This window comes from Manis pentadactyla, chromosome 8 (assembly GCF_030020395.1).
Source record: "Manis pentadactyla isolate mManPen7 chromosome 8, mManPen7.hap1, whole genome shotgun sequence".
In the NCBI taxonomy this organism is placed as follows: Eukaryota; Metazoa; Chordata; class Mammalia; order Pholidota; family Manidae; genus Manis; species Manis pentadactyla.
Genome location: NC_080026.1, coordinates 41601753 through 41621750, shown reverse-complemented (window position 1 = coordinate 41621750; position 19998 = coordinate 41601753). Strand labels below are relative to the sequence as shown.

Here is a 19998-nt window from a genome sequence, read left to right as displayed (position 1 = left end):
TTACCACTGGGGAAAAATCTCAGTTTACTGCTTTGCAATATGAAAAGTGAGATGTTTAATTTCACAGCAAATATGTTTTCTATTTTCAGATAGTATTTTCTGAGGTAATTCTTTTGAGATTTCCTATTAAAGACTTTAAAACTATGTTGCAATATTTTTTCCACAACAAGTCATGAACTATGCTTCTTAAACTCTGGCCACATGTGGATGGAGTTGTGTTGAGGGATGGACTATCTCTGCTTTGCACAATAGGTATTGAATGTATAGGTTTTTTTGGTTCAGCGAGCTTGCCATTACACTAGACATCAGTCTATGGCATTTGGGAATATTAATGCACACAAAAGATTGATTCATTAGAGCACTATTTACCAGAATTGTTAGCATCTTTTCACATTTACAGAATAAATATAGTAACTATAATAATAAAAATAACTGACATTTGTACTGACTTTGGAGTTTCCAAATGCTATTGTGTATTATATTTTCTTTGATCCTCAGAAAACCTTGTGAGTTAAGAGGGATTATCTTAGTTTTAGAGCAATCTGAGTCATCTTCAATGACTTATGCTAAGTCGCATTGCTGATGAATAGTGGAGTGGGAATTCCATTTCACCTTTTAAGTCCCAACTTCTTTTCTGTTTTCCTTTAAAATATTACAGGGAGTAATTGGGTATAGTTTTAGCATTAAGCTTAAATATAACATTTTTGAAATTACTTTGATATGATGATATGGATAGTAAGTATTAGAACAAAATAGTCAATTATCCATTCTCTACTCTGCTAAGTCACAGAACACTTGCTCTGTTATCACATATGAGTTCAAGTCAGCTTTGTGATAGAAAAGCCACTAACGTGCCAGACTGTCTTGGGCAAGCAATTGGCCTTTGAATATTTACTCTTGACCAAGTGCTGGGAAAAAACCCACAAGAGGTTTTGGCTCCTTGTGGAAATTATTTATCTGAGGCAGGGCAGTTACCCAGCATATTAAGTGAATCAATGTTCTGATTAACATTTGGGGACAGGTTCAACTTGCTTATTGGTTCAACAAGGACCTTTATTTCCTTCATGTTTGGAGGAATAAAGATATTAACACCTAGCTGCCTTTAAACATAATTTGGTCATTTAAAAAAGTGAGACAGGTGAAGAAACAAAATAGTATAATACTCAAAGACACATATCACACACCATATACACGCACACTCTAACACTTACCCATACAAATAAACTACCACACATCTCACCCTTTACAACACACACAATCCTGCCCAGCAAATATATCTCCAGTATAATACTCTGTCAGCCCTGGTGTATAAACAGACACCCCTAGACAAGGACACACAGATGTATACACCTTCACAACACACCCATATTTTAAACGTATTCACTAACATGCAAAACCCCTAATGCTCACTCCCTTCCACCTGCTAATGTTGGATCACAAGCCTTGGGATGTGTTTCCCCCAAATCCCCACACTTGTATCATGACCACACTCACATGCAGCATATCTAATGATTAATACCAACAGCTGAAACACTGCTCTGCCTCGCCCCCCCATACACGGATGCAACATGTTTTTTAATTCCCATGTCTGAAGTCGTCTTCCTAGAAGCTGCTGATGTTTTTTAATTCATTTCATGTAACTAATTTTCTATTTTGCAAGGACAAATCTCACTTAATCTCTTCTAATTTAGAGGATGCTGTTATCAGGTAGGAAGGAAAAAAGTATAACTAAGTGAGTCTCCTCCGTTTTTCATTCATGAGTTCAGTCTGTGTTCCTCAGTAAGTAGATTAAGTGAAGGAGTTTAGGGGAGTCTTGAAGGACAAAGGGGACAGCAAAGGGTTTGCTCATTCTCTGTGGTGTGAACCATAAAGTACAGTATTTCTTTAGTGAGGCTCTTTTTTTAAAATTAGTTTTTGATGACTTCCAAAGAAGGTGTGTAATATATATGTATGGTATGAGCATAACAGTAATTCACCATCCAAGTTCTTTAGCATAACCAATACTAATTCTTTGCTTTCTCAAGTCATCTTTTTTTAACTCCTTTGGTAGAAGAACTTCAGGACATTTCATGTCTGATCACATAACCACTATAAGTTGTTTTTTGTCCTTTTAAGTCCTCAAATGTGGTATTATTTTATTTTTAATATTTTATAAGCTGCATTTGATTAGATTTATATACATGTTAAGCATCTTTTTTTTTTTTTTTCTTATGTCTCTGGTCATGTTCTTTATTCAGGAGCTTTTTAGGTCATGGAATTCTAAGTTTAGTGATTTTTCACTCACCTCTTTGAAGATATTATTCCACTTTTCTGGCTTCTGTTGTATGATCTTTGTATGATCCTTCTTTTTCCTCCATGGCTTTTTAAATGTCTTCTGCTTTGTCTGTCTTGATATTGTGTTTTCAGTTCAGCGTATCCAGTAAGTATTCAGATGTGGATTTCTTTATTTATCCTGCTGCGAATACAGTATGTTTCATGCTAATTAAGTTATCATCTCTTCAAATATTATCTCTTACCCATTTTCTCCTTTTCAGTAATCTAATTAGTTTGCTGTAAGACCATCTTATTCTGGTTTCCATATATCTTAATCCCTAGTTCCTCTGTTTCTGTTGTTTTCTTTTTTTATATATATATTATTTTAATTTTTTATTTTTACATAATTTCAGTCTTACAGAAAGGTTGTAAGATGACCAAAAAATTCCTATTTACGCTTAAGCCAGATTCCTCAAATGCTAACACTGCCGAAGAGATGCCACTAACCCTTAAATACCTCAGAATATATTTCTTAATAACCAGGGTGTTCTCTTACATAATTTAATACAAATATCAAAATCAGAAAATTAACATTCATGACAATATTATCTAGTCTATAAGATTTACTTAGATTTTTTTTCAGTTGCCCCAATAATGTCCTTTATAACAAAAGAAAATCCCGAAACATGAATTGTACTCCATTTTCCTATCTCTTTAGACTCCTGGAATCTGCAACAGTTCTTCATTCTTTTTCTGTCTTTCATGACATTGACATCTTTAACACACACAGGCCAGTTATTTTGTAGAGACCCTTCACTTGGGTTTGTTGGATGTTTCCACAAGAAGAGACCCAGGCTATACTTTCCTGACAGGAGCACCACAGCAGAGACATAGTACCTCTCCAGGCATCCTATCAGGAGGCAGGGAGAACAATTCATCTCTTTTGATGATGTGGGCTTTAATCACTTGGTTAATGTGGATCTGACAGATTTCTCTACTGAAAAGTTACTATGTTTCTTTTGTAATTAATAACCATCTTATGGGAAGATACTTGCAGAATATGTCAATCTCCTACTTCCATTAATCTTTTGCTCAGTTGTAATATACATTTTTTAAAATTCCCCGATTTCCAGAACTTTCTAAGTTTTAGCACGAAGCTCCTTTTATCTCATCTCGACCTGAATAAATGCTCCAGCCTCCATCCACTCTGCTCTGAGTCCTTCGAGGCAGTTAAAATCTCAGGAATGCACTCACATAACCTCTAGGGCAGGACCACAAACGGACTCCCACAAACGAAGAGGAAACCAAGGCTCTCCTTCTTCCACGTGAAAACAGCAGTGTCCCTTGAGGGGCTCTGAACTGGCAGCTGAAAATTGTACAGCATTCCTTGTCTCCAGTGCTCAGAAAACAATGATCCAGTGTTGTATAGAGTTTTATATCAAAATTCCTGTATTAATTTGTTTAAAGAACTCATTTAGGAGAGTAATATACGTCTGGCAGCAATAATATAAACTTTATCTTCAACATTTTTCTTTAAAATTTTAATAACTTGAAATATTTCAAATATTAGCATTTCTCAGCAGAGACTCCCCTTTCCCCCCCCAAAAAAATTTCAGGTGCACTTTTCATCCTCCCTTTTCTGCACCTCTCCCACTTAAAGTTCCTTTTCCTTCCCTACTTAGGACCTCTCTAGACTGGAAGCAATCTGATGAAATCTGGTAAAAGCTGGAAGGATGGATGAGCGCTCTTCTAGTCCTCGATTCTACAAAACTGTCCTTACCTGCTGTGGAAAACAGGTGCGGACTCAGTGCTCTGTGTAACCAAAAGATGGCCCTTCAAAGACAGCTGTTGGGAACTTCAGAACTGGTCAAACTTGCGAAATACTATTAAGCCATTGGAATCTGATGTCTGGGAGAGAACATATCTTAATTTGTCCAGCATTTTTGCACCACACATGGTTGCTAACACAGCTTTAACTAAAAATACTGTCAACTTGCCTCGGCCCTCACTGTCATACGCAGCAATCATAAAGTTGAGGAGGAGGCTGATGGACTGCTCCATGCTGATTTGGTGAGTAGAAGGAAGGCGCTTCTTCAGCTGGTAGTAGATGGACGAGATGACCGTTTCGAGGCGGGACACAATGATCTCAGTGGTATGGTCCAGTGTATTAAGGCCATTGTCTCGGAAGGCTTCAATCATGTTCCAGATATCAGCAAGATGGAGATTGCATCGTTTTTGTACAAATTGTAATTTGCAAGCTGTTCTGTAAATTGACAGACGTATCACCTCAAAATTCTGAGCACCTGCTTGTATCAGCTGTATCAAAGTCTCTAGGGGAAGAACTGGAATCTTCATTCTAGAAGGTGCATTTCTATGAACAGCTGCCTCTTCTCTGCCATGGTCTTCTGCTTGTTCCCGCTTGTTCCCACTTGCCTCAGTCATCTTCCCGGCAGGAGCTGGGGGCGTCGACAAGGTCTCCCAGCCCTGCAGTCTCCTCTGACGTGGCCCCGTGGCTCAGGTGGCGGTGGTCCTGCCCAGGCCCCGGAGCCGCCCCGGCCGCAAACGTTCTCAGGCTCCGGGCTCACGCCGCTTCCCCTCCCGGCGCATACAGAGAGCCCGCCCCTAGCGCGACGGTGCGAGGGCGCGAGGGCGTAGTCTGTTGTTTCCTTGATCAGTTAATTTACTATACTATTTTACTCTTCATTATATATAATCTGATATTTAACTCAAACTTTGATTTTTTTGAGCAACTTTTTTTTTTCATTTCGTGCTTGGTTATTTTTAATATTTTCTTAATTCTTCCTCATTTTTATGATTTCAATTTGTATTTCCTTGTGTTACAATCATAATTGTATTATGGCCTATATTTGGTAATTCCAGGATTTGAAGTCCTTAGAGATCTAAGCTTATAGTTTGTTTTTTTCTGTTGAGTGTTACTTATGGTTCACTTTCTTGTCTCTTTTGTGATGTTCGTACTGAATTGGTTTCATTTTAATTTCTGGGAATCCTCTAGGCCTAAATTGTAGATGATTTCCTTTAGAGAAGATTTGGTTTGGTTTCTGTTGAGGGATTCTCACAATTTGAGGTTCTTTGGCTTCCCCTGATGGTCTCTGGCTTTATTGTGAGCACTTCAGTCTCAGCATCCTCACTCTGCTGCTGTCCAAAGATAAGACCTCTAGATTTCAGTGTTGCTATTGACATTTGCTCTCAGAGCAACCCACCCTTAAATTTGCTGACTCTGTCTAGATCTATCTTCTGTTTTTCAGAAAGAGTAAGAGCTTTGGAGATTTACATTTCCTCCTGGAGGCCTAACAGTGCATTAAAAAGTATACTTTATATGGGACGTAGCTGTTTCAGTATAATAGTTCTTTATACTATGTTGCTTGAGACTTTGCCAAAAATGGAATTGCAAACTCTGATTTTAGTTGATAATCTGACCATTCTACTGACACTGAAAATTTCCCAGTAGGATCTCTGCTTATAAAAAGACTTTGATAAATATTTCAGGGGATATGACCATGGGAGTGTAGAGGCTGATGCAGGAAATAGGCCAGGCGTGCTTAAGAATATGTAGCCAACAAAGATAGAGTCATCTCTGCTGAAGATTGAGAACTGGTTTATACATGCAGCAGGGAGCACCTCATGTTCAGTTTGTGTTGGAGGTTGCTTTGCATTTTTATTGTTATGACATCATGATAACCTCTTTAATGAAGACTTCTCTGACTTCCCTCAAGCACTAATCTCCTGCCAGCCCCAACTCAGCCCAACTGCAACCTGTATCTCTCTGTGCATTTATTTGAAGTTTCTGGTGACTCAGTAAACTCCCTGAGTTCAGGGGGTATTTCACATGTTTGTCCCATCATCCTAGTACATGGCATAGTGCCTGGAAAACCACATTCACTGAATTAGTTAATTCTGTTTTGTAACCATTTATACTGTGAGTATGTAGACTGAGCCTTCTATATCTTTGTATTATTTCAACACATAGCACAGTCTTAAATAAGATGGGTATTGAAAAATAACTGATTGAGGTAGATGTTAAATAGATATGCCTTTGAATGCTGAATAACTATTGTTAAGTCCTTATACTTTTATTGAAGGCATTAATGCCTATAAGTAAATGAAAGGTCCAAGTACATGTGACCAGCTCATCCTGAACTTCCTGGGGAAGGTTCGTAGTGAGCCACTCATGTGCTGGTCTTTGTGCTTTGTACCACAGACAATTATTTTTCAAAATATAAGAGTAAGTAGAATTTAGGATTCTAAATTTCCTGTTCTTGCTTTTAATCATTATGGGTAATGTAAAGGTCATAAAAATTTATTTCTCCTTTTTATGAGTGTCTGAGGGATTGGCTGGAAGGGAACAAAAAGGAATGATGTGGGTACCTCCTGAGGAATCCTGTCTCTACCTGAATTAAGTCTAAAGGAGGCTGACCATGTGGTTTATCTGAGGGGAGCATGTAAGTTTAGAAAGAAATATACAACTGAGGTTATAGTTATTCGTTTAATCATTCAGGAAATGTTACAGACTTCCTTCTGGTGCTAGGCATGGAGGCCCACTAGATCCACAGCTTAGGTGAAACAAACCAAGCAACACAGTCCTTCAGTAAATTCTGAGACCATCAAAGACCTGTTTTTCCCACTCATGGAAATGCATTCACTTTCCTGCAGATGTGTAAATCACTTATTAACCTCCCTGATCACTTTGGATTAAGGAGGGTGCATGTGAGGAAGCCATCCTACAAATGATTTTTTATTATTTTACTATATTTTTTAATCCCTTGTTTGGGGTCATGTGTTTAAGACTTGCAGCCAATCTGTGCTTTTTTCTTTGTGTCACCTCGTTTCATGGTCATCCCTGCCATTTGCTGTGGATGAGAACCTCCACCTTGACCTTCTATAGCTGGATAAAGTTCATGTGAGGCTTACTATTTGAAACAATAAATTGCTTTCTTCTCTGAACTAAAGTATAGTGTTCTCTCTAATAAATGAAGCCTACCAATTCCCACCTATCTGAAATTGAAAAAGAAGGGGCATCAGATTACCCTTGAACTCCTGTTGAGAAGGATTCTAAAGGTGGACCTTACTGACTGTATCTCAAATCTTCAGAATATTCCATCAAGCGGTTTTCACAGGGCTGTTCTGTTGTCACAGATTTTTACTAGTTATAGTTTACAAAGGAACAGGTTTGGATCATGGAATATTCATGTGTTCTGTATTATCAGTCTTTTCCAGATTGGAGAAAAAAATGAGGCTGCTGGCTTTTTGAAGATTTAACTAAGGCAGAAAGATTTTACTTCCATCTAGGAGGAAAAAAACTACGTTGTCTTGCATTTAATGTCTGTATATCCAGATTTGAAACAGAGACACTTGTACTGGCTCAACACTGACATTTTCTTTCCAGATGGACTTGGTATCTATTTCAGAAAGATTTGTAGAACTGTCTGTCTTTTAAATTATGCCAGGCTCTGTGAGAAAGGCAAGAAAGGTTTGTTACATTGTCTCTGTCTTCTGAAGATTTTGTTTCTGGTTCTTGACAAAAGAAACAGAAAAAATCCAGAAATGGTGTGTGCTAAATGCTAATGTTACCTGGGTCCTAGTCATTTTGGAGTGCCTTCATTGGTATAGGTGGTAGTAAAGGGCCATAGGGCACATCTGTTCTGGAAAAAAACTGGCTGGCCTTGACAATAATCTTTCAAATTCTGTCTGATTTTAAAGAGGATCTGTCATGGCTCAGTTAGGGAAGCTATCTCAGAAGGGAACAAAGACTGCTTTCATTGAAGCTGTCATTTATGATGACCTGATTTGCTTCTGACAGAGCCCTCAGAACAACTGGGGGCAACGTGCTGAGGTGAGAAGTAAGAGCTCTTGTTTTTTATAACCACAAAGAGAAACTTTTTTTGTAGAAAAATTATAAAATTTAAGAAAGGAGAAAACTAATAAAAATCACATGAGATTGGACTAGCTAGTGATAAAAATTAACTTTTTGACTGTTTTGCATTTCTATTCTTAACAAAAATAGTTATGACTGAAACATATCTTTCATTGTTTATTTGGTTTCACCTTATTCATTATCTTTCTGGAAACACCAATTATCTGTAGTTTGTACCTGTTTTGTTTATTTCTTATGTATGTTCACTGATATCCTGCCATTTTCTGTAGCATTGTATAGCACACTTTTTTTTTTCTAATTCACCTTGAATTTCTGCAGTGGTATTATTTTTCTCCTTATTTTTCCACCTTAGTTCCTCATACTTCTTTTCACCCATTCTGTGCTCTCATTTTTGACCTTTTTTAAAATGAAGTCTTAATTCTCTTTAATTTATTTGAAAGTTCAAAGCAGTCATTTGCCTAAGATAGTCTTCATCCTTCAGAGAAAGCTCTTTTTTGCATTTTCTTGTTTTTTTCCCTGTATTTGTCTCATTTTTATTGTTGCTAGATTTAATGTGGATGTTTAAGAAATATTTTCCCTTTGCAGATAATTTTTTTCTGCCCAGTGGAACTTATGTTTGCTGGAGTTTTATCCCATTCAAGACAATTATTTCTCAATTACACTCAATCTTTCTTCTGTTGTTCCTAGCAAATTGGGTTGACTTTTCTTTCCTGGCACCATAGTGCATTTTATACTCTGTTGGAGAAAGGATTCGAGTGCATTATGCACATGTCTCTCTTTGTTCACCCATCTCCCTAGTCTCTATGTTACAGATGAAATAACTGAGACATAGGGAAGTCAGGGGCCATCTTAGTTTATAGAATCAGTGACAGGTAAGGACTTGGTGACTGCTTCTCTGATGGACTCTTATCCCTGAGTTTATGCTCCAAAGCATGCTGAGCCAGAGCTTCATGAGGACTTTGACTTTTTAGTTAAGCTAGTCAGCCATCCAAGACAGATGACAGTTTTGTGTAGATATCAAGTTCTAGAACTGACACTACTTAGGAAACTTGTCTCTGCTTGGGTTTACTTATAATCATAGTGGTTTAGTTAAAGGATAAGAGGTTATCAAATATTTCACCATACCCTAACCTGGGCCACTGTTTTCTAGCTTTTTATAGCAGATTTTCTGTCATTCTTCCAGCTTTGTATAACACTTTCTCATGATTTTTCCAGTATTCTAAAAATTTCCTCAGTATTTGTAGCTTCTTATTCTGTTTGGGCTTCTAAAACATTTCTTATCAGCAACAGAAATTCCTCGCAGTTCTGCAGGGTGGAAGTCCAAGGTCAAACTGTGGTTTCTGGAGAGGACTTGGTTCCTGGTTCACAGCTGGCTGTCGTCTCTGTGCGTCCTCATGTGGTAGAAGGAATGGAGAGCTTTCTGAGTTCTCTTTTATAAGAACACTAATTCTTTCCATGCGGGCTCCACCCTTATGACCTGAATGCTTTACAGGCGTCATCTACTAATACCAACACATTGGGGTTAGCATTTTAACACACAAATTTTGGGAGAACACAGACATTTAGTCCCTAACCCACTTTGTATAACAGTTTTCTTGCTGCTTGCTATCTGTTCCTAAAACCAATTCCATATGCTAAAGGTTATTGTTCTATCAGAACTAACTTTCAGTATCAACTCTTTTATCAGTTGTCTACTGGCATGATATAGGGCTTCCTAACAAGCAGGGTGCTGGATGACAGGTGATTGGTGTCAGAAAAGGTAGCCATAGTTGATTAATTCAATAGTCAGCCTATATTAAGCATCTCCTAGCAATTCCTAAGTATTGTGCTAGATGCTGAGATTACTCTTTGAACAAAATTGATGATGACAGTTGTCATGGCGGCGAGAGGAAGTGCTGCGGAGGAGGAGGTGGAAAACCCAGACAGCCACAGCGTTGCCGAGGAAAGCCTGGGAATAAAACCCAGCAAGCAAGCAGCTTCTCAGGCACAGTCCTCCTGTACCGCAGCATTGCGAGCCTTCTCTTCACAGAGTCACACAGCAGAGACTGTTCCCAGGGCCCTTTCCCAGAGATGCCCTGTTCTTGCTCTGACCGCTTCTTGACGTGCTTAGTGTAATGTCCTTTCTTTCATTCCAACTCAAGAAAACATTGAAAACTAAGTAACTAAGGATTATGGGTATCATTATAGTACTAGCTTTGAACCTGTAGTTTATAAAAAGAGTTAGTCATGCAAAAACCTTAGTTAGTTGAGCTTTGATTAGGAACATCTTACCCTTAGTTGATCTATTTCATTCTCGGTGAAATACCAATTTATTTCCTGGCTGGCAAACACATGATGGAAAATGTCTTCTGATGAGACAAAGTGCACATTCATTAGCATTCACTGAAGCAAGACCCTCCGTGGCATCATCTCTGCTTGCCATTTCCAACCCCCAATTTAATGGTTTACTCCTGGTTTATCAAATGGGTTGTAGGAACAACATGGTGTACAATGTCGTATTTCTAGCCTATGTGCATGTTTTCCTGCTCAGCTGTCTCTCTGAAATGACTACTCTCTTTCTTCCCTCCTCCTTAAGCCAGTCAGCCATCCAAGACGGATGCCAGTTTTGTGCAGATACCAGGTTCTAGAACTGGCACTACTTAGGAACGTTGTCTCTGCTTGGGTTTACTTGTAAACATAGTGGTTTAGTCAAAGGATAAGAGGTTATCAAATGTTTCACCAGTCCCTAGTTAACTTCAAAGATGTTTTAAGTAACTGATCCAGCCACCTTCTCCAGGAAGTTCCCTTGTCTCTCCTAGTATGTTTCCCCTCTCTGAGGTCTCATACCATCCCATGCATACCTCTATCCTTACCACATACTATACTTTATGTACTGGACTAAGGGTAAACCCAATTATCTTTCTCATGCTTGGGCTTCCAGGAAGACAGAACACAGTTCTTTGTAGAGGCCTTGATTCTATTGCTTTCCAGTTGACGGTGCTGCTGATTTGATTATCTTCTAATTTTCCTGCCACCTTTTTTGTTTTTTACTTAATTAAAAATGCTCAACACATAACTATTAAATTGTTAATAAGCAGGAATAAGTATGTCATTAATTTTAAAATACTTCATTCAGAGGATGGACTTGCTGTGAGATTTCAGTGGTGTCTGCACAATAACTAATGAATTTAATTTCCAGTGCTAAATACAGCATAATTTGAGACTGAGTTTATGTGCTAATTGCAATTAGGTCCAGAAGAAAGCATATTTTCTTGGGCTGCCATCATCTGTTTATTTTATGTTTTCCTTTAGAAAAGGACATTTCCTAAAAGTGAACCTTCTAGGAGGTTAGCAAGCACACAAACAAGTTCGTGTTTGCTGAGGATCATGATGGTTGGCTCTGATGCAAATGGATTTGTCTGAGGGCCACTTCAGCTCTTGCCCCTCATGTGACTTTGAGCGAGCTATTTCATCTCTCCGAGCCCTCCTTTCCTCATCTAATAAAATGCAAGTCATAACTAAATGAGGAATGTTTAAAGATCTGGCACATAATAGATGCTCAATATGCTTGTGCTAATGTTACAATTTTCACTACAACGGAACTGAAGCTCTTTATGCCAGCTGCTGGCTAAGTGCTGAATACATTGAGATTAAGGCCTACCTCTCCAACTCCCCCACAGCCTGTCACCTGGCTTGAATGCTCCAACTTTGAACTGTTATTCTTATAGCAACTTGTCTCTTACTACCCTTTCCATCCATCACCTGCTGCTCCTGAGGTGTGAAATGAGAAGAGCTGTCATGTGCAAAGGCTGAATCACTGCCGGAGGGACCCTGCCTGCCCAAGGGCTCTGGCCTTCACTTGTTTGACCTACCTGTGGCTCTCTGATGCTTTGGCTTCCTATTAGGAGAACCCATTTTCAAAACCCCAGAATAAAGGCATGCCAGCCCAACTCCCCATCCTTCATTATATATTTTTCCTGTGCTGCCTGGAATTGCTTTCGATGCAGCAAACTGAGGAGAGGAGCTGTGATTGCAGGCAGGAGCTGTGGCATTTGATTCGCATAGCTGCCTGCTACAAGCCAAGTGCTCAGCAATGTGCCCACTAATTGCACACCACATCCACCAGAGGAGCCTCAGTACATCCCAAGTCTGAGTTAGCAGGCAGCCTCCACCTTCCCAACTAATTGAAAGGCAGCTTAGGGGACGGGCTGTTCATGTTATCGTCCATAAAAAGCTTCTGGGGTTTGCATTTGCCATTCTCACTGAGAGAGCCATCATCTCAGTTCCGGACACTGTGTCTGGATTTAATTAATTAAATGTTTCTTATCAACTTGAAGTCAGGAGGGTTTTTAGGTCAGCGTGCTTGGGAGGCCATTTTTGGTTTATTGGGTAATGAATTTGGTAAATAATAGGTGGAGACCCCTTTAGCTGTGACAACATGAAAGGTCCAAACTAAGGAAAACACCATTCAACTGGATTCCTCAGTTGACTAAATTGTTTTGTTTTCAGTTTTAGGAGGAAAAAAGGGAAGATGACACTGCTCCGGTGTAATACTGTGATTTCTCTCCAAAGAGGAAATACCAGGCTATGATCTAGAATTAGTATACAGTTTCTATTTCCCTTTGTAATAATCTCTAATGTTCTGTGCAATAAGTTTAAGACTGTGATTCTGATTAATTAAAGGAAGACTGATTATTTTCCATAGGTTGAGATGAGACCACCTTTAGCTGTAGGCAGAGAGTAGTCTGGCGACTGGTTATGACTTCCAGGTGGTAGAAATATGCCTCCTCTTCATTTTCTTCTGTGTTTACTGTGTCTTTAACTGGAAAGAGAGCCTTTTATTTCTCATCTGAGATAAGGCTTAGTCACAAATCTTATGTAAAAAAAGTAACCCTAGATTTGTGCACTCTGCTGTAAATGACCTTTTGAGGTCTTTTCCTAGTCCGGCTGAGGGGAATTAAGTGGAAAGCTTTGGACACCCAGAGGTGGACAGGGAGGCACCTAGTGGTAGACTGGAGGCAGTTGCAGAAAGGAAACAGACAGCCCTGGTTCATTTTCTATTAGGCTTTCTCAGCTTCTCTTTAAATACCCAAGTTTCTGTTGGCTTTCATTACTCCTGCCAGGATGAATCAGATGGCAGTGCTAGCAGATATGATCTCAGAAGCAGTAGTTTCAGAAATAGTTATTGTTTGAGGGGATATATAGGACAGAAGATTGATGCAAGAAATGATTTGGGAGCAAAATCAGGTATCAAACACCTTGAAAGCCTTTGGGGAGGTAGTCAGACTAGTAATACATGAATCAGGCACTATTATATCCTGCAACTGAGATTTAGAGAGGTTAAATAATTTTCCCGAGATTACACAGAAAGACTTGAAACTGTGGGGTTTTTACTTTGCCAACTGCTTCTAGAGTCAATTGCATGGTCTCCAGGTCCTTTGCAGCACACTTGTGAGCACCACAGGACACTTGTCTTTGAGTTTCTTAGGTTTCAGGGTATTCTGTGTTTCCTTTGGACTATTGGTGTACAGGATTGAATCTTGCCTTACACCAGTCGGCTAAATGAAGCCTGCTCCCATTTTATTCCTGTTCACTCTGCATTTTCCCAGTGTCAGTCTAGCTGCTCTTCGCTCTTGCCTTAAATTCTTTTGGGTTCCGACTTGGTATTTAACACAGTTACACTTCTCACTTTCATTTTCCTCCAAAGCCACCTTCTTGACATGGACATTTTGAGATTTCTGTCATTCTGGATCCTGGTTTTGACACCAGTGGGGAAAGGTTTGACCACTCCCTGTTGACATTCCTGTGCATTCCTGGAATTTCCCTTGTTTTTATACATGTCTCTTGCTGTATTCCCTTCCTGTTTACAACTATGCCAGCTCTGTTCTGGGCTTAGAAGAATCACTATGTTCAAAGCAGCTCATTACAAGGAAAATACATTTCCAAAAACACTGGATGAAATAAAATTTTCAATTAATTTACAATCTATTTGATCAAAAGTTTCTTTCTGTTCTCTGCATATTCCAGCCCATTGGAGCTTTGCTCTCATGTGCCAAAAATACAGGAGCAAAGAACGGAATGATATGAAGCGTTCTTCAGACGATTAAATGGTGCTTTTGACCCTGTGAGTTTGGGCGTCCACTGTATGGAGTGAGAGAGTTGGGCCAAGTTTGGGTATTATAAAATATCACAACCAGTCTTAGCTTTTTGGAGAAGTTGAAGAATATCACTCTTGAAGATGAGGCATGAGACGCTTGAAGCCCTACACAGCAGAAAATATTCACCATCTCCTTTTAGGTGAGAAGGAAGGAGCCTCATTAAAATTTCAAATTTACATTTCCCTCCATCAGTCAGCTTTCCAATTGTGCCATGGTCTCAAATAGTTCAAAGAACCCATGTCTTCAGGGAATGAATTGTGAAGGAGTCCTTACAATGTGAGATTTTTCCTAGGCTGGGATGGCTGGGAAAAGCTTGAATGCTTTTTTGGACAGGGGATGCAGTTCATTTCTGCTCAGGTAAGGAACCCAAACCTTGCAGAGAGGCCTACACATACAGTAGTCACTTGCACCAGTGCACTTACAGGTAGATGCCTCTTTCTCCCTAACTTAGAGAGCTTAATTGGCAAGGAAAAATAATAGAGAATGCTGACTTCATCTATCTCAATCTCCTAATCTCTGTACCATAGTTTTTTGAATGAACTGACATTTTTATATGGGAACTATATTTCATATACAAGGAGGCAGACTATCTATGTCAGCCCTCTCCCACTCAAACAAGGTGCTTCCCTGAATATACAAGTTCAGTGTGATGTGCAATTTGTGGGCAGTGATTTGTAGCTTACCCTTCTAAAATCATTTTCACAGTTTAGTATTTAATTATTCTACTTATTTCAGAGATGCCTGACTCTATTCTTTTTTTTATTATTTTATTTTGGTATCATTAATATATAATTACATGAGTAACACTGTGGTTACTAGATTCCCCCCATTATCAAGTCCCCACCACATACCCCATCACAGTCACTTTCCGTCAGTGTACTAAGATGCTATAGAGTTACTACTTGTCTTCTCTGTGCTATACTGCCTTCCCTGTGCACCCCCCACATTATGTGTGCTAATCATAATGCCCCTTATTCCCCTTCTCTTTCCCTTCCCACCCACCCTCCCCAGTCCCTTTCCCTTTGGTAACTGTTAGTCCATTCTTGGGTTCTTGATTCTGCTGCTATTTCGTTCCTTCAGTTTTTTCTTTGTTCTTATACTCCATAGATGAGTGAAATCATTTGGCACTTGTCTTTCTCCACCTGGCTGATTTCACTGAGCATAATACCCTCTAGCTCCATCCATGTTGTTGCAAATGGTAGGATTTGTTTTCTTCTTATGGCTGAATAATATTCCATTGTATATATGTACCACATCTTCTTTATCCATTCATCTACTCTGATGGACACTTAGGTTGCTTCCATTTCTTGATTATTGTAAATAGTGCTGTGATAAACATAGGGCCTGACTTTATTCTTCGTTCAGTTTAGAATTTTCTGCATTTATTAAACATTTATTAAATATTCATCAAAAAATATTGGTTAAGTGCCTCCTAGGTATCAGGCACTAGGCTGGGTGCTTTGGATATAAATATAATCATATAGTTCTTGTCCTTAAGGTTCTCTATCTCTCAACCCTTCAAGCAGCTACATAAATAAAGAGGACACAAATGTGTGTGTGTGTGTGTGTGTGTGTGTGTGTGCACGCATGCTCCTGGAGTGCCAAGAGAGAACTTAACCTGGATTGCACAAATGTGCTCATCCTGAGGGAAGAGAGGAGAACAGGTAGTTTTCAACTGTGGTCCTGTTACAAGCCTTCTAGGAGAGCTGGTAAAGACGCTGTGGAAGGGGCAAAGGGTTTGGATGTTCATGGAAAGAGACAGAAATGGAGACAGAAAGCTAGAGGCAATGAGAAAGACAGTGAGAGAAATGGAGACAGAGAAGAGGAAAGAGAGGCAGAGAGTGAGAAAACAGAGGTTCAAACCCAATCTCTAAGATGCTCACAACTGAAGAATGAAAAAACAACCTGTTGAGCAGAGAAAAAGACAAGCAGAACAGTAACATGAGCAAAATGCTAAGGGGAACCCCTGGAAGAGAAAAAAATCTGCCTTCGAGTCTCATCGCTTCTGTCTCATCTTGGGGAGCTAATCACATGTGACCTGGTCATCAAATTCTGCCCGGAAGCTGGAGGTGCTGGCTGCGGAGTCTCACACGTCCTCTCAGAATGCTCGTCCGCGGCCATGGCTGGGGATGATCCCGCCGGCCCGACCGGACAGTTCTGTCTGCGTGTGAGGGCCCACGCCTGGAGACCTGCTCCTTTCTCACTTTTGTTCTAACATCAGAGGGTCTACTTTAAAAGTCTTGTGACTTATTTTGTGTACTGTTAGGTCATGTTATGTTATTTTTGAAAATGATTTGTAATCTTTCCTCTAATTATTGTTTTAAAAAGTTTAATTTGATTATTTAGGGACAGGCCATGTTTTGGTACCACATTCATTCAGAGAATGTTAACCTTCCCATCTGGAAATCAGAAACTTGGTTTGATCCTCCCTCCTTACTTTGCCTTTTGAATCCATGTGATCTCCTGATCCCTCTTGCCAGGCCTTGGCTGAGACCTCCCACCCCCCCGCCTGCCCCCACTCTCCCTGTCCTTCCTTCCTCACCTGTGTTAGGGCAACGGCTTCCTCATGGGCTGTCTTCAGTTTAACCACATCTGCAGATTCAGTCTACTTTCTATCTGTAGCATCTCTGATGTCAAAGACAACGTTAAGACTGAGACAAAATTAACACAGGGTGTTTTATTCGTAAACTTTCTCACTGGTCTTTGATACATCTGGCAGTCTGGCTGCAAGGGGGCAAGCAAGTAGTTTGGAGACATTTCAAAAGACAAGGGACTGCTAAATAGTATGGGCAGAGGGTTTTCTGTGGCCTCTTTCCTGGAACAAAAGGATTTAGGGTGGGGACTTTTTAGGGGAATGGTCAGTCTGAGCTGCCAACTGCCAGCACAGGCAGTTTCTCACTGCTAATGTCATTCATAGGCTTAATCTTCTTTGGTGGCTTCCCTTAACCTTCAGTAAAAGACCAGTTACCTTGGCTTGATATACAGAAACTTCTTTGATTCTTCAGTCTAATGAAGTAATTAATCTGCAGTTGCCCAGATACATGTAAACTCTCTTTACCCTAGGACTTTACATGTATTTTTCCTTCCTTCTGGAATTTTCTGCTTCACCATCACTAGTTCTACACCAACATATACATGTGTGTACACACACATGTGCACACACTCACACACATGCACTGTCTTCACTAGCTAACAGCGCTCTCCGTTAGGAATCAGATAAGTGTCTTTTCCTATGGGAAGCTTAGTTGGCCTCCTCCTTCTCTAGTCTGTGAATGTCCTCTGCCCCAATGGCACCCTAGTATTTTAGGCATTATCACATTGCACTGTCATCCTCATTATTATTAGTTGTTTTCTGTGTGCCTTTCTCGCTCTACCATATATTCTTAAAAGAAAGAACTTAGAAACATGTCATCATCTTTGTAGTCTCAGTGATCAGCACATAGCCTGAGCTTAATACATAGGGGTGAGCTGATGAAACACTATTAATTTTTGCTTGGAGTTTTCCTTCTGTGCTGAACTTCATCTCAGTGTACCACAGAAAACTTGCTCAAAGGAAGTGAGGACTCAGGGCTGAAGCCCTGGATTCTTGCTTTCTGCTCAGACACCAGCTGTAATTTCAATAGAAGCCATATTAAAGTCCCTCACTAGGTACCTTTTTGTAGCAAAAACATCCCCTGTATGCTATGTCCTATACACAGCAGTCACTTAATGTATATGTGTTTAGTTTTTTTTTTTCCAAGACTGATGACATGGTTTTTATTTGCAAAGACAGATTCCAGCAGAAACAATTCAAATCTCTCACAGAAGAGGGGGCAGTAGGTGCATTTCTGAAAGGGTTCCTAACAGACTCCTTTTCTAATTCTTTTGGATACTGTGTCCCCACACACATCAATCCTGCAGCTAATAAATCATTAGGAATGAAAGCAGTCTAACTACCAGCTTTCTGACAGGATTGCCTACAAACATCATAGCATTAGCTCAAATGTGCTTGTAGTTTGGGATTTTTTTCCCTAGCAGGTGCTAATGTGATTCTCTTTTCAACATTCACTACTTAAATATTTAAGACCAAGTTTCCCTGGGTGCTGAGTAGGTGGCAGAACCTCCACATGGAAGGAAAGAAACATGGAAGAAAGGAAACCAGTTGTGCTCCCTGGCTTCTCTCTCATGACTGACCGGTCAGCTTCTAAATCATACATGGTCACATGAATTTTGTATCTACTTTTTGCCTTCAGTACATCAGAAAATACTATTTTATAAACTGAGTCAAAGGGAAATATTAGCTAACCAAATTCAAGGTCATTAAAAAAATACATTTAGGTTGATTTCAGAAATGTAGAGAGTTTTAAACTTAGGAGAATCTATTAACATAACTACATAACTCATAATATAATTGAGCTAAAGAAAAGAAGTGTGATTATCTTAAGAGATGCAAAACAAAACATCATTTGATAAAGTCTGACATTTATTGGTGAAAACACTTAGAAAACTCTGACCAGAAGGCAATTTCCCTAACCGGAAAAATGTCAATGCACAACAATCTTACATAATGGAGAAACCTGATATATTGCTTTCAAGAAACAAGATAAAAGATGAGCCAAGAATGCCTGTTATCACTCAGAGTTCTTAAGATAACATTAAAAGTCCCAGATAAATAAGTAAGAGATGAAAAAATAAAATTTAAAGATTAAAGTGGAAGAGAAAATTTATTCCTTGAAGATGATATGTTTATTTACATTGAAAACCCAATAGATTCTACATGTATTGTTAGAACAAAACAGAAGTCTGAAAGGTTGTCAGATCCAAGATGTATTAAGAAAAATCCGTGGCATTCCTTGACCCCAGCAAACATCATCTTTACAAAATAACATTCACGAAGTCATAGTCTCAATGACTAAAAAAAGCAACAATACTACAGATTCATAGTTTTTCTTTGCAGAGAAAAATTAAGGAGCATTTAATAAGGTCAGAGTAAATGAAGATTTAAGCTGGATTTACAATGGAAAGACTTAACCTTGTATAGATGTTGTCTCTCAGAATTAATTTATAGGTTCAAGTCAATTTCAGCAAAAGTTCCAGAAGGAATTTTTTAGTGACAAACATGTGAGAATAAACTTCTATGTGAGAATGAGTGTTCACAAACAGCTAGGTCGATTTTGAAAGAGTGGAGCAAAGGATGGTTCTTGTTATACTAGAAATGAATGTGTATTGTAAGTTATCATGATGGAAACAGTACAGTATTAGTACAGAGGTAGATGCATCAATAGCAGAAACAGAGATGATAAAACAGACCCACTTGTACATGCAATCTTCACAGATGATAAACATGGCACCAAAAATCAGGAGAAGGCCAGTGTGATACTGTGATCTATGTATTTTTCTTTTCTTTATTTAAAAATTTTTTTATTAAGGTATGATTGATATACACTCTTATGAAGGTTTCACATGAAAAAACAATGTGGTTACTACATTTACCCATATTATCAAGTCCCCACCCATACTCCAATGCAGTCACTGTCCATCAGCAAGTTGCCAGAGATCCACTATGTCTCTTCTCTGTGCTACACTGTTCTCCTGGTGATCCCCCACACCATGTGTACTAAACATAATGCCCCTCAGTCCCCTTCTCCCTCCCTCCCCACCCACCCTCCCAATCCCCTCCCAATTGGTAACCACTAGTTAATTCATGGAGTCTCTGAGTCTGCTGTCATTTTGTTC

At 39.2% G+C, this 19998-nt stretch overlaps 1 pseudogene; it reads right to left on the bottom strand.

The window, feature by feature from the left end:
- Positions 1-8522, bottom strand: part of LOC118912992 (dystrobrevin beta-like) — a 28199-nt pseudogene extending 19677 nt beyond the window's left edge.
- Between the last annotated feature and the right edge of the window lie 11476 nt (positions 8523-19998).